Source organism: Jaculus jaculus, chromosome 2 (genome assembly GCF_020740685.1).
Source record: "Jaculus jaculus isolate mJacJac1 chromosome 2, mJacJac1.mat.Y.cur, whole genome shotgun sequence".
NCBI classification, from domain to species: Eukaryota; Metazoa; Chordata; class Mammalia; order Rodentia; family Dipodidae; genus Jaculus; species Jaculus jaculus.
The window spans coordinates 57,199,826-57,219,959 of NC_059103.1; the positions used below are offsets into that span (position 1 = coordinate 57,199,826).

The following is a 20,134-nucleotide window of genomic DNA, read 5'->3' on the forward strand; positions in this document are numbered from 1 at the left end:
ACAAGGCAAACCAAAAATCAGTAGACGGGAAGAAATAATAAAGATTAGGGCAAAAATTAATCAACTAGAAATAAAAAAAAAAGCACTACAAAGCATCGATGAAACAAAGAATTGGTTCTTTGAAAGGATAAACAAGATTGATAAACCCTTTGCAAATCTGATCAAAAGAAAGAGAAGAGATACAAATAATAAAATTAAAGATGAAAAAGGTACCATTACTACAGATACCAATGAAATGCCGAAAATCCTGAGGACATGCTTTAAGAACATATAGTCCTCTGTGATGGTTTGAATAGATGACCCCCAATATATTAAGTTTTTTATTGTTTGTAGTTTGCATCTGCAGCCACCTGGCTGGAGGCAGTGTCATTGGATGGATGTAAGGTGTGGTGATAGGTTTCAGATTTCATTCTAAAGATATGCAAAGTGTGCCTAGCTGGAGTTCCTGAACTGTGCTATGGCTTTTGACATTTAGGCTTGTACTTCTGTCTCTCTGCTTGGTCCTGTGAAAGCAGGCCAGTTTCTTCTGCCATTATGGAATTTCCCCTGGATCTTTTAACTTCATAAATATCCCTTCCTCCATAACTGTGTCTTGTCTGAAAGTGCATCTCAGTGAACCTGAAGCTGTCTGCTACAGAATTTGGTACCAGGAGTTGGGTGAGATGAACCTGACCATGTGGATGTTAATCTTTTGGAATCTTTGTTTTGGAGGAATAGGCATGGATTTGCTGCTTGCAACTGAAGATGCCCTCTGGAGTGGTAAGCCAAATTTTATGGACTATTCTGATGAAAGTTTGAGAATGCTAAGTACAGACAGTATTAAGCTTCAAGGCTTGGCTCATGAGCTTTCTAAGGAGAAGGAAAGACTGCAGAGGACTTTGTTGGAACTGGGTTACTGGCATAAGGACTGCCTGTGTCTTGCTGCCCAGGCCCAGAGAGTTTGATCAAGGTTAAATTTGTAATGGACTGATGTGCTTGGCTAGAGATATTGGACTGAGAGAGTTAAGATTTTAAGCCGGCTGGGCATGGTGGCGCATGCCTTTAATCCCAACACTCAGGAGGCAGAGTTAGGAGGATTGCCATGAATTCAAGGCCACCCTGAGACTACATAGTTAATTCCAGGTCAGCCTGAGCCAGAGTGAGACCCTACCTCGAATAAACAAACAAACAAACAATAAAAGATTTTAAGCTGGAAAACCTCAAGCAAGTTAAAATTACAGGCACTTAGACTGGTTTTAGGTTATTGAGCCTGCTATTGTCAAACACTTTAGCAATCTTAAGATAGATGGTCCAATTGCTTTACCATGGAAAGGATGCCTGAGGAAAGACTATCATAGAAATGCAAACACTTTTGGAAAGAGTTGACAGGAGAAGGAACCTGCTTCTCAAGGCTATGATTTTTTTCATCTCTGAATTAAGAATATGGCTATATCCTGCACAACTGGTATTGGTTTCAGAAGCATGAAAAATGCATGGAGTGGTCATGAATTGCACACGGTTCCAGAAGCTTCTGCTGAGATATGGCATGGGGCAGGGCCTGATGCACTGATAGGCTGAAAGAGCCTTTGGAAGATGGTTTGCATGAAGACTTGAAGATGTTTTGTATATACCAGAACAATGCAAGGGCTACCATGGAGTGCACTGTTGGCCTAAGATGGAAATGTTCCCTGGCTACTCTGCCCAGCTGGAGGGGCAGAATTGGAAAATCTGGAGACTGTCAGTCCCTGGTTGTATTGAAATTGGAACTGCTGAAGTTTGATGTTTGTTTGATGGTGGTTGAGTTTGCATTGTTTTAGTCTCTCCTTGCTATACCTTATACCAGTTGAAAATGTTTACTCTGTGCCTTATATGTTAGAAATGTTTAACTTGTTTGATTTTACAGGTCTTAATATCTTAAATTGATCAAGACTGTGGGGACCTTTGAAATTGAACTGAGTACAACTTACAATGTGTCATGGTTATAAATCTATTGCGGGCCAAGGGCAGAATGTGGTGGTTTGAATAGATGGCCCCAATATTTTCAGTATTTTATTGTTTGTAGTTTGCATTTGCAGCCACCTGTATGGAGGCAGTGTCACTGGGTGGATCTTAAGGTATGGTGGTGGATTTCAGATTTCATTCTAAATATATGAAAGGTGTGGCTAGCTGGAGTTCCTGAAGTGTGCTGTGGCTTTTGACCTTTAGGCTTGTACTTCTGTGTTTCTGCTTGGTCGTGGGAAAGCAGGCCAGTTTCTTCTGCCATTATGGAACTTCCCCTGGATCTGTAAGCTTCAATAAATATCCCTTCCTCCTTAACTGTGTCTGGTCGGAAAGTGCATCTCAGTGAACCTGAAACTGTCTGCTACATCCACTAAGTTTTAAAATCTGAAATAAATGGGCAATTTCCTTGATTTAAATGACCTACCAAAATTAAATCAAGGCAAGACAAACCATTTAAACACCTATAACAAACACAGAAATCAAAAGTTATAAGCCGGTGGTGCACGCCTTTAATCCCAGCACTGGGGAGGCAGTGGTAGGGGGATTGCTAAGAGTTCAAGGACCGACTGAGACTGCATAGTGAATTCCAGGTCAGCCTGGGGTAGAGCAAAACCCCACCTTGAAAAACCAAAAAGAGCAAAAAAAATTATAAAAAATATTTCAACTAAAAATAATCCAGGCCTACATAGATTCACAGGTGAATTTTACCAGACCTCTGTGGAAGAACTAATACCAGTGCTTCTCAAGCTTTTCCATAAAATAGAAAAAGAAGAAAGGCTACCAAACTCCTTCTACAAAGCCAGCATCACCCTGGTATCAAAACTAGACAAGGACAGAACCAAAACAGAAAATTACAGCCCAATCTCCCTCATCAACATAGGTGCAAAAAATTCTCAAGACAATACTGACAAACAGAATATAAGGACATAATCAAAAAGGTCACTCACCCCAACCAAGTAGGCTTTATCCTAGAGATGCAGGGATGGTTCAACCTATGCAAAATGATAAATGTAATACACCATATAAATGGGCTGAAGGACAAAAATCACATGATCATCTCAATAGGCACAGGAAAGGCATTTGACAAAAATCTAACATTCCTTCATGGTAAAAGTCCTACAGAAACTGGGAATAGAAGGAACATATCTCAACATAATAAAGGCTCTTTATGACAAACCTACAGCCAAGATAATAGTAAGTGGGGAAAGACATGAAGGCTTTTCACTAAAATCAGGAACAAGACAAGGATGTCCACTTTCCCCATTTTTACTTAATATAGTACTAGAAGTCTTAGCTATAGAAATAAGGCAAATGCTGAGGATGAAATCAGAGAATCATTTACATTCACAATTGCCTCAAAAAAAATAAAATAAAATAAAGTACCACTGGGAGTGCTGGCACATGCCTTTAATTCCAGCACTTGGGAGGCAGAGGTGGGAGGATCGCTGTGAGTTCGAGGCCATCCTGAGTTCTACGTGGTGAATTCCAGGTCAGCCTGGGCTAGAGTAAGACCCTACCTCGAAAAACCAAAAATAAAAAAAATAAAATAAAATAAAGTACCTTGGAATAAACCTAACCTAGGTTTAATCTCTACAATTAAAACACTTAAGAGAGCCATTGTAGTACATTGTAGTACACTGAGCTCCAGAGGCAGCACAGCGGTGGGTGAGAGCTGGTCGGGCGACTGGGTGACTCTCAGTGTCACGTTGAGGAGAAACATCAACTGAAGATGGGCAAAGGCGATCCTAAGAAACCGGGAGGCAAAACGTCATCATATGCACTCTTTGTGCAAACCTGCCAGGGGGAACACAAGAAGAAGCATCCAGATGCTTCTGTCAACTTCTCAGAGTTCTCTAAGAAGTACACAGAGAGGTGGAAGACCATGCCTGCTAAAGAAAAAGGAAAATTAGAAGACATGGCCAAGGCCAACAAGGCTCGTTATGAGAAAGAAATGAAGACATATATCCCTCCTAAAGAGGAAACAAAAAAGAAGTTCAAGGATCCCGATGTGCCCCAGAGGCCTCCTTTGGCCTTCTTGTTCTGTTCTGAATATCGCCTCCAAATCAAAGAAGAACACCCCGGTCTATCCATTGGTGGTGATGTAAAGAAACTGGGAGAGCTTGGAACAACACTGCTGCGGAAGACAAGCAGCCTCATGGAAAGAAAGCTACCGAACTGGGGGAAAATTATGAAAAGGACATGGCTGCCCACAGAGCTAAGGGAAAACTGGATGCAGAAAAAAAAAAAAAAAAAAAAAAAAAAAAAAAAAAAAAAAAAAAAAAAAAAAAAAGTTGCCAAGGCTGAAAATAGCAAGAAAACAAGGAAGAAGAGGAAGATGAAGAGGATGAGGAAGAGGATGATGATGATGAATAAGTTGGTTCTAGCACAGTTTTTTTTCCCCTTGCCTATAAAGCATTTAACCCCCCTGCACACACCTCACCCCTTTTAAAGAAAATTTGAAATGCAAGGCTGTGTAAGGTTTGTTTTGAAAGTATGCAGTGTCTTCTTTTTGAATATTTAGCACACTACCAAATGTGTCTTTAGATAGCCCTGTCCTGGTGGTATTTTCAGTAGTCACTATCCTTGCCTGGTACAGTATGGGGAATGTAAATTGGCATGGAAATTTAAAGCAGGTTCTTGTTGGTGCACAGCACAAATTAGTTATATATGGGGAAGGTAGTTTTTTGTTTCATCTTCAGTTGTCTCTGATGCAGCTTATATGAAATAATTGCTCTGTTAACTGAATACCACTCTGTAATTGCAAAAAAAATAAAATGTAGCTGTTTTGTTGACATTCTGAATGCTTCTATGTAAGTACAATTTTCATAAACAACTTTATTCATGACACATTTAAAAAAATTCCCACCCCCTGGAAATGAGCTAAAAAAAAATAAAGAAAATCCACCTCCCACCTCCCTGTTCCCACTTCCTCCCATTCCTTCCAAATGAAAGGGAAAAAGGTAAATAAAAAAAAAAAAAAAAAAAAAAAATTAAAAACTAAGAAAAAAAAAAACCCTCCAAATCCCCCCAAAACAAAGTAGTAAATTTCCCCAGGGACAAGGGAAATTTACACTGGAGCCGCTGGGAGCAGGACAGAGATCTTCCAGCTACAGAAACCTGCACAGAAAGGCACTCAAAACAGAAAAACACAAAAGGAAACAAAATCAATCACCAGGCAAACTGGAGGGGTCGGGAGCAGGAGAAGGGCTGGATGGGCGATGGACCTGGCTGGACAGGAGCAGGGAGAAGATGGAGGGAAGGAAACAAGCTCAACAGTTTGGTGTCCTTCCAAGAGCCCTCGGTTAGAAAACAAAACCCTCCTACCACCCATGCCCACCTACTCTGTGAGCAGCCCTCAAGGGAGTAAAGGGAGCAAAGAAACAGGGAGCAGCTTGCACAGTTGAGACGTGTCCATGGAGAACCCCGAGAGGAAATGAGCAGCCCCTGCCCCACTCCCTGGGCTTTCCCCTACCCCCAAAGCAGGTCCCTCCTCAGCAGTTAGTAATGGGATTCTCACACCTTCCACAGTATGTCTTTTTAAAAAATATATATGTTTTTCCATCAAGTCATCTTCTGTTTTTCTTTCTTTTTAAATTTTCTTCCCCCCTTCTTTTCTCTCTCTCTCCTCCTAATAAAACTTTTTTTTAGTAAGGGGAATACCATGATGTCACTCTAGCCCTGTAGATTTGACCCCCTGGGTCTGCTGTTAAAAATCACTGTAAAATAGAGATCAGGAACTGTTGTAGTTGATGGTCCCAGCACGGTGGCTGGCACATGAGAAACCTGGATCTGTTGTGCTGATGCCTGGTCTGTTGTTTCTTTTGGGGATAACCTTGATCTGTCTTCCTCTAAACAGGGACTCATCTAAGGCTAAGGAAGTCCTCACTGACTCATTGTCTGAGAACTCTATGTATGCAAACCCTTAGTTAAAAAAAACAGCATGGTACTGGCACACAAACAAATGCATAGAACAATGGAACAGAATAGAAGCCCCAGATGAAAGTCTAGCCATCTGTTTTTCAACAAAAATGGCAAAACATATTCACTGGATAAAAGACAGCTTCTTTAACAAATGGTTCTGGGAAATTGGGTAGATATATGTAGAAGAGTGAAAATAGATCCTTATCTCTCTCCATACAAAGAATCAAGTCCAAATGGACCAAAGACCAGAGTATCAGACCTGAAACTGCTAGAGGAAAAAACAGGGGAAACCCTACAACATATTGGCATAGGTAACAAATTTCTGCAGATAATCCTGCTTGCTCAGGAAATAAAACCACTAATTAACCACTGGGACCTAATGAAATTAAAAAAGCTTTTTTTTTTTTTTTTTTTTTTTTTTTTTTTTTTTTTTTATAACAAAGGACACTAAATAGAGGAAAGAGGAACCTACAGAATCAGAGAAAATTTGTCAGATATACATCTGACAGAAGATTAATATCCAGCATATACAAAAATCTCAAAAAAAAAAAAAAAAAACTGGGCTGGAGAGATGGCTTAGTGGTTAAGTGCTTGCCTGTGAAGCCTAAGGACCCCGGTTCGAGGCTCGGTTCCCCAGGTCCCACGTTAGCCAGATGCACAAGGGGGCGCACGCGTCTGGAGTTCGTTTGCAGTGGCTGGAAGCCCTGGCGAGCCCATTCTCTCTCTCTCCCCCTCCATCTGTCTTTCTCTCTATGTCTGTTGCTCTCAAATAAATAAATTAAAAAAAATAACTAAATAAGAAATCAAGCAACCCAATTAAAAAATGGGTTATGGAACAAAATAGAGAGTTCTCAAAAGAAGAAATACTGATGGTCTATAAACATTTAAAAAATGTTCTACATCCTTAGTCATCAGGGAAATGAAAATTGAAACTACTTTGAGATTCCATTTCACTCCTGTCAGAATGGTTATCATCAAGAAAACAAACAACAATACATCTGACAAGGATATGGAAAAAGAGAAAGCCTTCTACATTGTAGGTGGGAACGTAAACTGGTAGAGCCATTGTGGAAACCAGTGTGGAGGTTCCTGGGATAGCTACACATAGACCCAGCTATACCTCTCTTAGGCATATATCCCAGGGACTTGTCACACTACACTAGAGATACTTGCATATCCATGTTTATTGCTGCTATATTCACAATAGCTAGGAAATGGAACATGCCTAGATGTCCCTCAACTGATGAACGGATAACAAAGATGTGGTATATGTATGCAATGGAGTACTACCCAGCAGTAAAGAAAAATGAAGTTATAAAATCTGCAGGGAAATAGATGGATCTGGAATGGATTATCCTAAGTGAAGTAACCCAGGCCCAGAAAGCCAAATGCCACATCTTCTGTCTCATATGTGGATCCTAGCTACAAATGTTTAGACTTGTATGTGAGTTGTAGTAAAAATCAGTAGCAGAGGCCAGTAAGCTAGAAAGGGGCTATAAGAGTGGGAGGAGAAGGGAGGACTTCAGGAGAGGGCATTGCATATATAAATATATCAACAGATTACTGGGGGTGGAATGGCCTAAGTGAGGTCAGAGGAAGAGGTTGAGTAAAGGAAGGATGGGGGAGGGCTAAAATTTAAGATGTTATGAATATACCCTATGGAAACCTACTTTTTTGAACAATGGAGCACCCATAAGCCAGATTATTTACTATAAAATTTCAGTGCAAGGGATGAGATAATTTCCTGTGAGTTGTTGTCCAGGGAGGTCACTTATATCCTCAAAACATTACAGGCCATTGAAGAGGTTCTTGTTTTCCCACCAGGAATAGATGATAAGACCCTATTTTTGTTTAATTTTTTACTTATTTGATAGTGACAGACTGAGGGGGAAAGAGAGAGAGAGAGAGAGAGAGAGAGAGAGAGAGAGAGAGAGAGGGAGAATGGGCATGCCAGAGCCTCCAGCCACTGCAAAAGAACTCCAGATGCATGCACCCCATTGTGTATCCATTGTGTGGGTCCTGGGCAATCGAGCCTTGAACCGGGGTCCTTAGGCTTCACAGGCAAGTGCTTAACCACTAAGCCATCTCTCCAGCCCTGATAAGACCCTATTGATGAAGATTCCACATGCTTGGGCTGTAAGGTCACTGAGAAATCTTGCTAGAGCTGAGCTGAAAACTTCTGTGTGGAGCAGCTGACAGAAAGTTGGAAAAAGCTATACCACATGTAGCTCCATGGGAGAGAGAGAAGTCACCAGTGGAGATACATAACAGTGGACTCTGCAAGCCTTAAGCTGGGCTAGCCAGGCCAAATGAGCCAACTGGTGCAATAGTGGCATGTCTGTTATGGGGAAACCAACCACTCTTTAAAATTGGACTGGAGGCCCACTCCACATGAGACAATACATGTTTGACACTGAAAACCTATGACAGGGGAGGACATGAATCCTAGGTGTGTAATGCCTGCTGGTGTCTGGCTAAATGCATATACTATGCTCACCAAACTGCTTGGTAAGCACTTTTCTTAATGTTGATATCCATATATCAATGATACTCTCACTTTTGGTTAGAGAAGGTTCTCTTTTCAGATGGCAGTGACCACTGGGAAGACCCAAAAAGCACCATAATGCTGAGAAGTGACAGAGGAGCTGTCAGCACTAAAACATCTCTATCACACCTTCCAGGGCTCAGGGTCATTGTGGCAGAGGTGGCAGAAAGAATGTAAGAGCCAATGGAAGGGTAGAACTGCTCACAATGCACTCTTTCAGACACAAAATGGCATGGATATTAATGACCTTGCACTGCCTGGCACTACCTACACAAGACCCTCATAATAGGAGGAAAAGATGGTGACATCAAAGTAAAAGAGGGACTAATTGAGAGAGAGAGGGAATATGATGGAAAGTGTATTTGTGAAGGGGTAAGTGGGGGAGAGAAGAGAATTACCATGGTTTATTGTCTATAATTATGGAAGTTGTCAATAATAAAAAGTTTTTTTAAAAGTATAGTGGTGAGAGGAGTCTGGTACACAGTGGTTTTCCCTTAGTGTCAACTGGAAAATGATAACACAGTCTAGCGAGGAGCTAGGCTCCCTCTAGACTATGGCCAGAGTCTATGGGTCCCATCATGGTTCCTGATTTCAATTCAACTAGATAAGCATGGATTCTAGGGCTTTTCTCTACCACTTCTCAAATGCTGCATCAGACATCAGGACCATAACTCAAAGTGGTACTGAAGACCAAGCCCAGAGCTTACCTTCGTTAGACTTTGAGCCAAGCAGCCTCTACACTTGGGCAATACTGACATACACTGAATTGCACAGATGTCTGGGTGGTTTTTTCAGATGAGCAAGGGCTTTCCTCAGGCCTGGATGATGCAAACTGTAGAAGCTCTGTCTGGAAGATGGGTCCAGATGGGATAATCTCCCAGTAAGATCCAGGCTACTGATGAGATGTTTGCTCCACTCCTAACATTCTGTGTTCCAGCCTGGACACAGTTTTCTTGGTAAAAGCTGCAGAGCATTCAGGCTACACTCCAGCTTTCATCCTCGCAGGAAGTCAGGGAGATAAGGGGTATAACCAAAGAGAGCCTCATGGAGGGTCTCTGCCAAGGCAGGGGCTCTGGGCAGGAGCAGGAAGTTCTCAAGAATACCCCTGCTTCCAGGACCCACTGCTCCTGCTTTGGAAGGCTTGGAAAAACATAGAACTGACCCTGAGAGCCTAGCAGGAACTTGGACACAGACAAAAGGTGTGCCACTGCCCAATTCTGGCTCCAGGAAATAGAGAGGAGGGGGCCTTGGCAGGTCATCCTGCCACATCAGTACCAATGACAGGACAGGCAAGGCAGGGCAGAGCATACATTCCTTCAGCTCTCTGGGAAGTGAGCAATTGACTACTACTGATATCAAGGTCCCAGCCCCTGAGAAACAGCATAGCCTTAAAGATAAGCAATCTTGGCTGCTGGCTGTAGTGCAAGGCTGTCTTTCCAGATAATCAGGAGGCCTAGGAAAAAGGACTGCTTGAGCCTAGAAATTCGAGGCCAGCCTGGACAAAACAGCAAGACCCAGTCTCAAACAAAAAAAAAAAAAAAAAAAAAAAAAGGAAAAGCAAACAGTGCTTGAGTGTTGACCAGCATGTACTGGCTCAGGGGCCCTGCATGGCCACAACAGAAAGAATGTGAATGAGCTGAGTGCCGGTGCTCAGGCGGCTCACAGCTTTGAAAAGCATTGTCCATATGTGCGTTGGGTTGGAAGAAAACCAGGGGACTCAGCACTATCTACCTTTCTGTGAGTGTGTCATTATTTCAACTATGTTGGTTAATATCTTAAAAATTAAAAATAAGGAAATAACAAGAAGCATTGTCTCAATCTTAACCTTTTACTATGGAAATTTTTTAAGTAAAAGAGGGTCATACGATATGGATAAAGTGGCCCCTGAAATAAAGAAAGTGGAGTGAGTGGAACTGAGACAGGAGAGAAGAGAGGAAAAATTTAAGGGCCGTGGGAATGGAGAGGTGCCCTCTCTCCAGAGTCTGGTTGGGTCTTTTGCCAACTAAGTCAAGAATTAAAACAGAATTAACACTTGCTGAAGGCTGCCTACATGGGAACAATGTCCCTTTTCTGTAGAGATATTTTAACGAAGAATGCTAAAATATCAATGAGCCAGGCTTGAGGCTTAAGACTTGTGAGTACGGCCTTACTCTTTTCCCATATCTAAAGCTGCTCTTTTCTAGAAACTCACCAGAAACCTCATTTATAGCAAAATGTATGTTCCAACAAAGAGAAAGACCAATGAAGAAGAAAAGCTTTTCTTTTCAGATGGCAGTGATCCTAGGTTTACTCAACTCACAAAAGTGCTGAGAAGACTTAAAAGTGGAGTATTCAGCGCTACATGAGACATCTTTATCATATCTCCTAAAGCTCAGGAAACTTTGGGAAGACGTAATGGAAATAATGCAAGAGACAATGGAAAGGGAGGAGTCCTTAAAATACTATCTTTCAGACACAGAAGTGGCCTTGATATTCATTACCACACAGTAGCTGATGCTATGTACTTAAGACCTTCATAACGGGAAGAAAAAAGGGATGGCATCAAAATAGAGGAGAGAGTAGTTGGAAAGAAGAAGGAATTCAGTGAAGGAGGAACTGGGAAGGGGAAAAGGGAAGAATTCTGTTTTACATTTTTAGGTCTTTCTCTAGCCCAGGCTGATTCATTATGTTGTCTCGGGCTGGCCTTGAACTCACAGAGATCCTCCTTCCTCAGCTGCCCATGCCATCACACCCAACAGAAAGAGAAAAAGAATGGGCACACCAGGGCTTCTAGGTGCTGCAAAAGAGCTCCAGATGCAGGTGCTACTTTGTCCATCTGGCTTTACATGGGTACTGGAGAATCCAACTAGGGCCATTAGACTTCATGGGCAAATACCTTCACCACCAAACCATCTCTCCAGCTCTAATGAATTCAGTTTTGAGACAGGATCTCTCATATATTCCAGGCTGACCTTGAATTCATTAATATTGACAAAATGGCCTTGAGCTTCTGATCCTCCTGTTCTCCCATCCAAGTGCTGGAATTGTAGGCCCTGTGTAGAAAGGATTATAAAGGCTGTGATACTCACAAGGCAGGGACACACATAGTGCTGTCTGGTCAGACACTCTGGTGGGCGAGGTAGGAGGATTGCCGTGAGTTCAAGGCCACCCTGAGACTACAGAGTTAATTCCAGGTCAGCCTGGACCAGAGTGAGACCCTACCTCGAAAAACAAAAATAAAAACAAAAACAAAATAAAACAACTTGGAAAAGCCAACATCTCAAGAATCAATTATTTTCCCCAAAGCACAAAACTGCCTTGATCAGAAGTTGCGGAGCAGCTCAGGCTGATAGATATGAAGTATCTTATCATAGTTCTCCAGGTGGCGACAAGTAGAGTGCCCCCACCCTGTGTGGCAGACACACTGACTCTCCAGCCAAACACCAAGCCCACGCAGGCTGGCACTGAGCAGGCATTCTGTCAACAGCAGTGAAAATCATAGTTAGGTCCTGCCTGAAACTCTCCCATGATCCTCTCTCAACAGGGTAAGTGCTCTAGGAACAACAGAGTGGTTGTTGACTCAGCAGTTTAGCTGCATTCCCTACAGGCAGGATTTTACTTTGTTAGGAATTTTTTATGTACCCATTGCCAATACGTCACACACTATCTAGCAGATCTTACCTAGCAGTCAAAATACGTCAAGCACTCCATGTAAGTGCTGATACTTCAGCCATGGGTATGTTTCCCAGTCAACTTGAGACCTAGTGAGTTTGTTTTAAGAGAAAATTCCAGAACCATCCTTTGTAAATCAACTCAACTTCATGACCTCAGAGTTTATTGATGACCCCCACAATGCACAGTAGCCCTGTGCTGGGAGTAAATCCTGAGCTTTCTGCACATGGCACCTGGTGATGTGTGGAAATTTTAGGTTCGATGTTACTACCTGAGGCTAGATCAGCGTCTTCATAACACATCTCTGGAGTCTGTTAAGTCTGCCACTTGTGGCAATACCTGTTACTGGCACCAGTTTCTAATGTACCTCAGTGTAGAGAGGAGTCCAGGCTTGCTGAGGGATTAGAGTTCCAACACCAGCTCCAGCGGTGGCCAGCTGCCCAGCTGCCCAGCTTGGGACAAATTGGCCACTCAGAACCTCAGAATTGTCACTCATGAAAGGAGAGTGTGCCTTGAGACTGATGGAAGGCTGAGAATGTTTGGAAACAGTGATGGTCAATGGCAGTGTTCTGTTCTATCTGGACTTTTCTAAGACTTAAACTTTGCTCCTTGTAGTGATTTGAAGGTGAGATGTCCTCCATCTGCTCATGTGTTTGAAGCCTTGGTGCCCAGCTGGTAGCACTGTTTGGGAAGGTTGTAGACCTTTAGGAGGTTGATTGTTGTTAGAGGAAAGGGATCGCTAGGGAAGGCACTGAAGATTTATACGTCAGCCCCACTTCTTGTTCATCCTCTGCTTCCTGATTGAATGCAGTTGACTAGCTTCCTGCTCAGGCTGCCATACCTTCACTACCATGATCAGATGTATCTCCTAACCATGCAGCCAGAATAAACCTTTGCCTTCTTTAAGCTGCTTCTGGTCAGGTATTTGGTCACAGCAACAAGAAGTAACTAATATAGTCCTCATTGATTGTACAAATGATTCAGGCTCTTTAAGTAAAAAGTCTTATTGACTTTTTAAAATGTGCACAGTGGAGTTATATATACAGTTTTTTTTTTATATAGGTTAGGTTATAGTTTTGTATCCCTTCACCCCCAAACCCAATTTCCCTGAGGGTCCTTCTCTATAGAGCCCTTGGTGTTCATTGTGGGGTAATTAAGGCCTCTGTCATTTGGGTGGTGGGGGAAGCTGGTATGGATATTTCTACCTACTCCATGGCTTTTACAGTGTTCACTTCCCCACTTTCACTACAGCCTCTGAGCTCCTTGGCAGGGTGGTTAGCAGGGATTTTTTTATTTTTTAATTTTTTATTATTTACTTTTTAGCATTCAGTTCTCTGTAGAAACTGTGTTTCTGCTGTGATGTGTTTCAGTTCACCACTGTGTTTGCTGCTCTTTCTCTGAAGGTGTTTGTCAGCCAGCATTGGGAGTAACACTCCTCGCTGCTTCCTCTGCAGATTCTTTGGATCATGGTGAATGTGGCACAGGTGGCACACCTTGTGGTGGGCAGCCAGCTGTCTTTTCTTTTAGAATTGATGAATCCTGGTTCTCCTCAGTATCCCCTGCCATCTGTAAAATAAAACAGATTCTCCAACCAAAGGTGAGAGCAGCTCTGCTTAAGGAGGATATATATATAATTTTGAGAGACATTTTGATGAGGATACCCACTCAACTTGTCCAGAGAACAGTGGGGCCTTCTCTCTGGGCATTGTTAGCTTCCTGCCTGTAGGGCACTGACTTGGTTCCCAGAACCAGTTATGAGTTCTTTCCCACTGAGTGGGCCTCATGTCCAATCTGAGAGCAGCTGGTTATCCCTGTGGGCTGTGTGCCACTATTACACAAGTGTGTACTTCTGGTCTGGGTGGTGGCTCGTGTAGTTTGCAGGCTCTTCTGCTTATTCGCGTTGTTGGTGATCATTGTCACACAGCAGCTCCCATAGTGCTTTCCAGGACCATGAGGGTTTCCCAGGAGAGGATTGGCTTTCCTCTCAGTTCCCATGTGGTCTCTTGGTATCCTGAGATGGCAGCCTGTAGTGTATTTAGCAATAGGGTCTTATGTTTTAGCTCCTTTGCATAAGCAAGTGCTTTGCAATGACCTACACTGTTTTGGGGTCCTAATGGGTCTCCCTGGCCAACCACTCACTTTTGGGGGAAACCTAGTTTGGGTCTTGGGATTCACAAGCCAGAGCCAGTGATTTTAGGATTAAGCTTTTTCCACCCTCTACTGAGTGTATCGATCTGGTCTGTCCACCTCCCTTAGCTGGAGATTATATCTTGTATGCTGCTATCCAGGAGGAAGTTACCTATGTATTAGCTACTTGAGTCTTTACTTTTGTGTGTTCCCCTCCTCACCCTCACTTCTCCTGACTCTTCTGCCCTCCCACTCCCCCCATATCCTTTCCCTTTATTAACTTTCCTGGTAGCCCCTTCTCTCTTTCCTCTCTGTCTTCGCTTTTCCTGGTTTCATTCTAGCTACACTCCTATAGTACTAGTGCTTACTGGCTTTTGCCCTCCTCTTCAGCTGGTCCATTTTAGGAGCCACATATGAGAGAAAACATGTGGAACTTGTCTGCCTTAGACTGAATGACATCACTTAGGATGACATTTTCCAAGTCCATCCATTTTTCTGAAATTTTCATTATTTCATTTCTCCTTACTGCTGAAATAGAATTCCATTGTGTATATGTACCATGTCTTCATTATCCATTGTCTGCTGATGGGCATCTGGGTTGCTTCCAATTCATAGCTATTGTGAAGAGAGTAGCTGTAACATGTTTGAGCTAGTACCTCTGAGGTAAAGAGAGGAGTCTTTAGGGCATATGCCCAAGAGAGGAATATCTGGGTCAGATAGTAGATCTATCTCTTTTTCAGGAGACTCCGCAGTGGTTGTACAAGTTTGCACTCCCACCAGCAGTGAGTGAGGGTTCCTCTTTTCCCACATCCTGGCCAACATTTATTGTCATTTGATTTTTGTAATGGTTGACATCTTACTTTTAATTAATTTATTACTTATTTAAATAAATAGTTTTATTTGTTACTTTTTATTTGTGTATATGTACATGTGTGGGTGTGAGGGCCAGAGGAGTTTGTGTGCACTGCCTTCTTTGAGACAGGTTCTCTTGCCACAGCTTCAGATTCTCCTGGCTCCACATCCCATTGTCATAGGCATGCTGGGATCACAGAGGCATGTGTCACCTTGCTGGGGTACATGAGTACTTGGGAATGGAACCCCAGAAGACAAGCTTTGCAGACAAGTGCCTTTAATTACTGAACCATCTCCCCAGGTCCTTTTAGCAAAAGGTATTAATTAGTTCTCATAAGCACAAACAAAGTTGACTTGGCATTTCTAAACTCTTGACCTAGGACTCATGTTGCTTTAGCCCTCACAGTTTAGGAGAGAAGTGCAGGTCTTTATCGGGACCTCCGGTGTGAAGGTCCCTGCATGAGCTGAACTATGGAGCCTTGTCATATTCTTCATTTTGATCCTTCTGACGTTGGAGCTCCATGGTTGGAAGATGCTACTTTGACAATCTATTGTCTGAATTACTGCCTTAGAAAAGGGCAGAAAAAACCCAACATATCTGTGCCAGGAGCTATGCATGAAGAGAGGCCTGAACTTGGCTGCTAGCTCCTGGGAGGTGACTCTTAACCCCCAAACATCCTGCCTCAGGAGACAGTCTTTCTTTCCTCAGAGCCGGAGCCACAATCCTTACAATGCTGACCTAGGGTCGGACAGAACCAGCTTACTTCAGGAGCATCGGTGGTGCTCAGCCCCGCCTACCCACAGCTAGGAGCTGGAGATCCTGGTTGACCTGCAGAAAGGCTTCACCTGGTTCACATCAAAGTCTCCGATTGGCAGTGGCTGATTGCAAGGGGGGAGGGGCTGGTGTCTGTTCTCACTCTTGGTGTCTTGCCATGCGGTGCATTCCTTGGGAGGTATCGTATACAGATACTTTCTCTGTTTTGATGTTCTAAAATTGACTGGGTTTAAATAGCCTGGAACAATTAATTTACAGAATGATCTACAGACTCTAATGTACAGTGTTCACTGTGAATGTTTGTGAGCCAAGCAAGATGGAGAAGTATCTAGGAGATTCTCTTTGCCTCTGTGAATAACCTTTAAAATTTCTAAGCTAAAATGAACTACTTCTATAATCTAAAATCTCTGCATAGTGCTCATGGAATCTCTTATGATATCCCTCTGCCATCAAGTAGCGACTTGCAGCCTACAAAGCTGCTCTGGGCACAGGACGGTGTGCTGGCTCTGTGTGACATCACAAACCCTCATAGAGACATTTCATGTCTCTGTCATACAGGAGCCACACTACATGGAGTAATGGACATTTTTGCTCCCACTTAAAGCCTGCATGGGAAAGGAAAGGAGGCCTGGTTCATGGTCAGTGCTCTCTAGGTCTGCACAGGCCGCTGTGGTGGCATTATTGGATTTCATGGAGAAAAGAAAAAAAAATAAGCAGGAGTTGGAGGCTACATTATTGAAAATACTGACAACTGTCCCTTCAGAGTGGTATAAGCACTTCAGTTGTCACAGACAGATCTCCTGCCCTTCGGACATACTAGTGCACTCACACATTTTTGTTTTGCACTGGGATTATAAGTGAGCCACCAAGCCCACCTGGCAGTTACGTGAGTGCTGGGTATCCAAAGTCAGGTCCTTAGACTTGTGGGGCGAGGCCTTTACTGACCAAGCCCTCACCCCAGCCCAACACATTTTGTGCTTCCTTCCTAAGTACACCCCTGCCCCCAGTGTCTGCACATGGGGACTTTGAAGGCTCAGGAGGCAAAGGGGGAGGCACCCTTGTCCACGCCTTTTGCAGCTGGTTACTTCAGCTCCTTGACACACCTTTCCACTGCTCTGCTGCTGTGTAAGCTCACTGTTCACCCTGCGCCACTCAGTTTCCAATTTCCCTGAGAGAATATGGGCGCTGTGATGCTTGAGTCACTTTAGGTAGCCTGCCTGTTACCCCTGGATGCAGGCTCTTGAGGTCACATTGCCTATGGATGGAGAGTCTCAAGGGAGAGGGGGGGTTCTCAGTATTTCTTAGGGATCATACCAGAAGTCAAGTGTGTCCTGCCAAGGAGCAAGCACCCTTCATTCTGTTGATGGACCCCATAAAGTGAGACAGGAAGCTTGTGTTATCCAGTCCCCTTCAGAATGTCTTAGGAGTGTGCCCTTGTATTTTGCAAATGCAACTTGATGCCAGAGGGATATCATGGAGTTTCCATGAGCACTATTCAGAGATTTTAGATTGCAGGAATAGTTCATTTTATTTATTTATTTATTTTAAACAGTTCATCTTAGTTTAGAAAAGTTAGAGGATGCTCATAGATGCAAAAAGAGTCTCCCAGATACGTCTTAACCTGTTTGGCTCATAGACCTTCACAGTGAACACTGCACACTCAAGTCTCTAGACTGGTCCATAACTTAACTATTCCAGGACATTTAAACTCAGTCAATTTTAGATCATGAAGAGATTCCCAAAGCTCTCTCAGCACACTGGACATAAACCTGGAGTGCTTACCAAAAACATGGAATCCTGTCCTCTCTCTGTCCGGAAATTTTCCCTTGGTGGTCTTGGGTGGAAACTGGGGGCTTGCACTTATAACCTGCGCTCTATACTTTGCTGGGGCTCATGGTGGTCTCATATATCAAAGTTGGGATAAGAACAGTGGGCTACACAGCTGAAGGTAGAGTTGAATTGGATGAGGTCCCTCTATCTGTCTAACTCAAATACTTCTATAGTTATGTCACATTGATGTGGAAAATACAAGACATTTGCTATGTTCTAGGAATGGAAGAACAGAATGGTGGAAATCAGCATAGGTGGGCTGTGGCCTCCTCCATTCCCCCTCCCTATCTCTCTCCTTCTCCCCAGGAACTTAAAAAAAATTATTTTTTTTTTGAGGTAAGGTCTTTCACTCTAGCCCATGCTGACCTGGAGTTCACTATGCAGTCTCAGGGTAGCCTCAAACTCATGACAATCCACCTACATCTGCCTCCTGAGTGCTGGGATTAAAGGTGTGCACCGCCATGCCTGGCTGATGGTGACATTTTGGGAAAAGCATCATGTTGAGTTTCAATTCAGTTTCATCACTTCAAGAATGACCTTACTTCTTTAAGAAAACTGATGTCACAACCATCTCTTCCCCTGATGTCAGTGACTAGCAAGCAGTGACAGCAATAGGAGAGAGGCTGGGAACCAGCTGGGCCAAGCTGTTACTGAGTAGTAGAGAAATTTCACAACCAAACAAACCATGCTTGTCTAAGGATCCTAGTGCAGCAAGCAGGCATCCTTTCAGACCCCTCACACCCTGGTTAGGGGCTATGTGGCTCCGCATTTTTAATGAGAAAGAGAGAATTGGCACACCAGGGCCTCCAGCCGCTGCAATTGAACTCCAGACATGTGTGCCACCTTGTGTGTGCATGTGTGTGACCTTGTGAGCATACATCACCTTGTGTGTCTAGCTTATGTGGATTCTGGGCAGTCAAACCGGGGTCCTTCGACTTCACAGGCAAGCATCTTAACTATTAAGCCATCTCTCCAGCCCATGTGTGGTCCCTTTTATCCTAAAGGGACGGAGGCATCAGTCCCCACTATGGGTTTCTAGGGCAACAGCTTGGCATTTTCCTTCAGCCTTCCAGAGAACACCTCTTTCTCAGCAGAACGGAGGTGGTGGGTTGGCAGTAGCATTAAGGCACCAAGGCCTGGGATTGCATCTACACCTGGGACAGTTGTGAGCAGCCATAGACTAACAGATTGTAAAGTACTAGTTTAAACGTTCTTTCAAATCACACCTTTTCTCCTCAGGGACAAAAGCAAAAGAAATAACAACAAACTTCCCCTCTTCTTAAGCAGCCAGCCACACCTTCCTTCAGACACCTTGGCCTACTTCCCTCTGAGCTCCAGCCACACAAGCTCCCGCCTCATCAGGGACAGAGGATCTCTGCACAACAGGGACTAGATAGAACCAAGGCATCCCTGCACCCCTGGCCTTTATGCACCATTGTAGAGTTGGTGGGGCTGTGAACCCCAACACCAGTTCTGTATCCTCCTTCCACTAGGCTGTGGATTGCTGCCTGATCCCGACTAGCTCTGTGCCCCCTTCTCTATCCATAAACACTAGCATTGTCTTAACTCAGGCTCTGACTTCTGCCTCCACTACAGAATGTAGAGGGAAACCAATAGTAAATGGTAAAGTTTTCCTGTGGTGGTGTTTCAAATCGCTTCCAAGTCTCCTCTCTGGAGAGTGAGATTCAGTAGGTTCGAGGTGGACCCAGGCAGGGGTTTGGACATTGTGTATCCTTTGGACATTGCAGCTGTGAGTCAGGATGGCAGAAGCTCAAGTGAGGGCAAGAAAGAGCAAAGGTACATGAAGGGGTGGGGTCTGTCCCCCTGCCTGCCTGTCAGCCCCAGAGAGCCCAGAGGCAGGGCTGGGCCCAGTTCCGTGCCACCGCTTAGCCACTGACCCATCTTGTGTCTCCATGTAACTGTGATGGGAACGAGACAATGTGAGAGCCAAGTGGACCGTGTACTTGAAGCCCGCATGGTAAACAGTGCCAGGAGGAGGTGGAGCTAGGACTCCATTCACATAGGCTCGTGCCAGACCAGCCCAGGCCATTGCCACTTCTTTCAAACCTAGATGTTAAAGGTCTGAACTTGGGAATAAAAAGTGACAAATCAACCTTTTCCTACCCAACCCCTCAAACTTCACTACAAGGTTGAAGGGAAAGAAATTGCTGTGGAAGGGTCAACCTTTTCAGAACGTGCAGTCACATTCCAGATGCTAACAGACAACACTAGAGACGTCATATTTATAGCCAACCATGCACATCTATTGTGTTAGAAGCCTCTCAGTAGGCACCCAGGGCACAGGTGTAGGTATCTTCCTAGGAGATGGGGTCAGTGCCCTCCTCTGTCCCCTTAGATCCTTGAAGACATTCTCCTGAGTTATGGAGCTGGGTAGAGGCCACTTTAGCCATTACAGCGAGTTACCCTCATTGGCAAAGGACAGAGAAAGAACT

General features: G+C 43.8%; 1 pseudogene; it reads left to right on the top strand.

Moving 5' to 3' along the window:
- The first annotated feature begins 3,709 nt into the window (after positions 1–3,709).
- LOC123458832 lies at positions 3,710–4,353 on the top strand (annotated as a pseudogene).
- Positions 4,354–20,134: the final 15,781 nt, after the last annotated feature.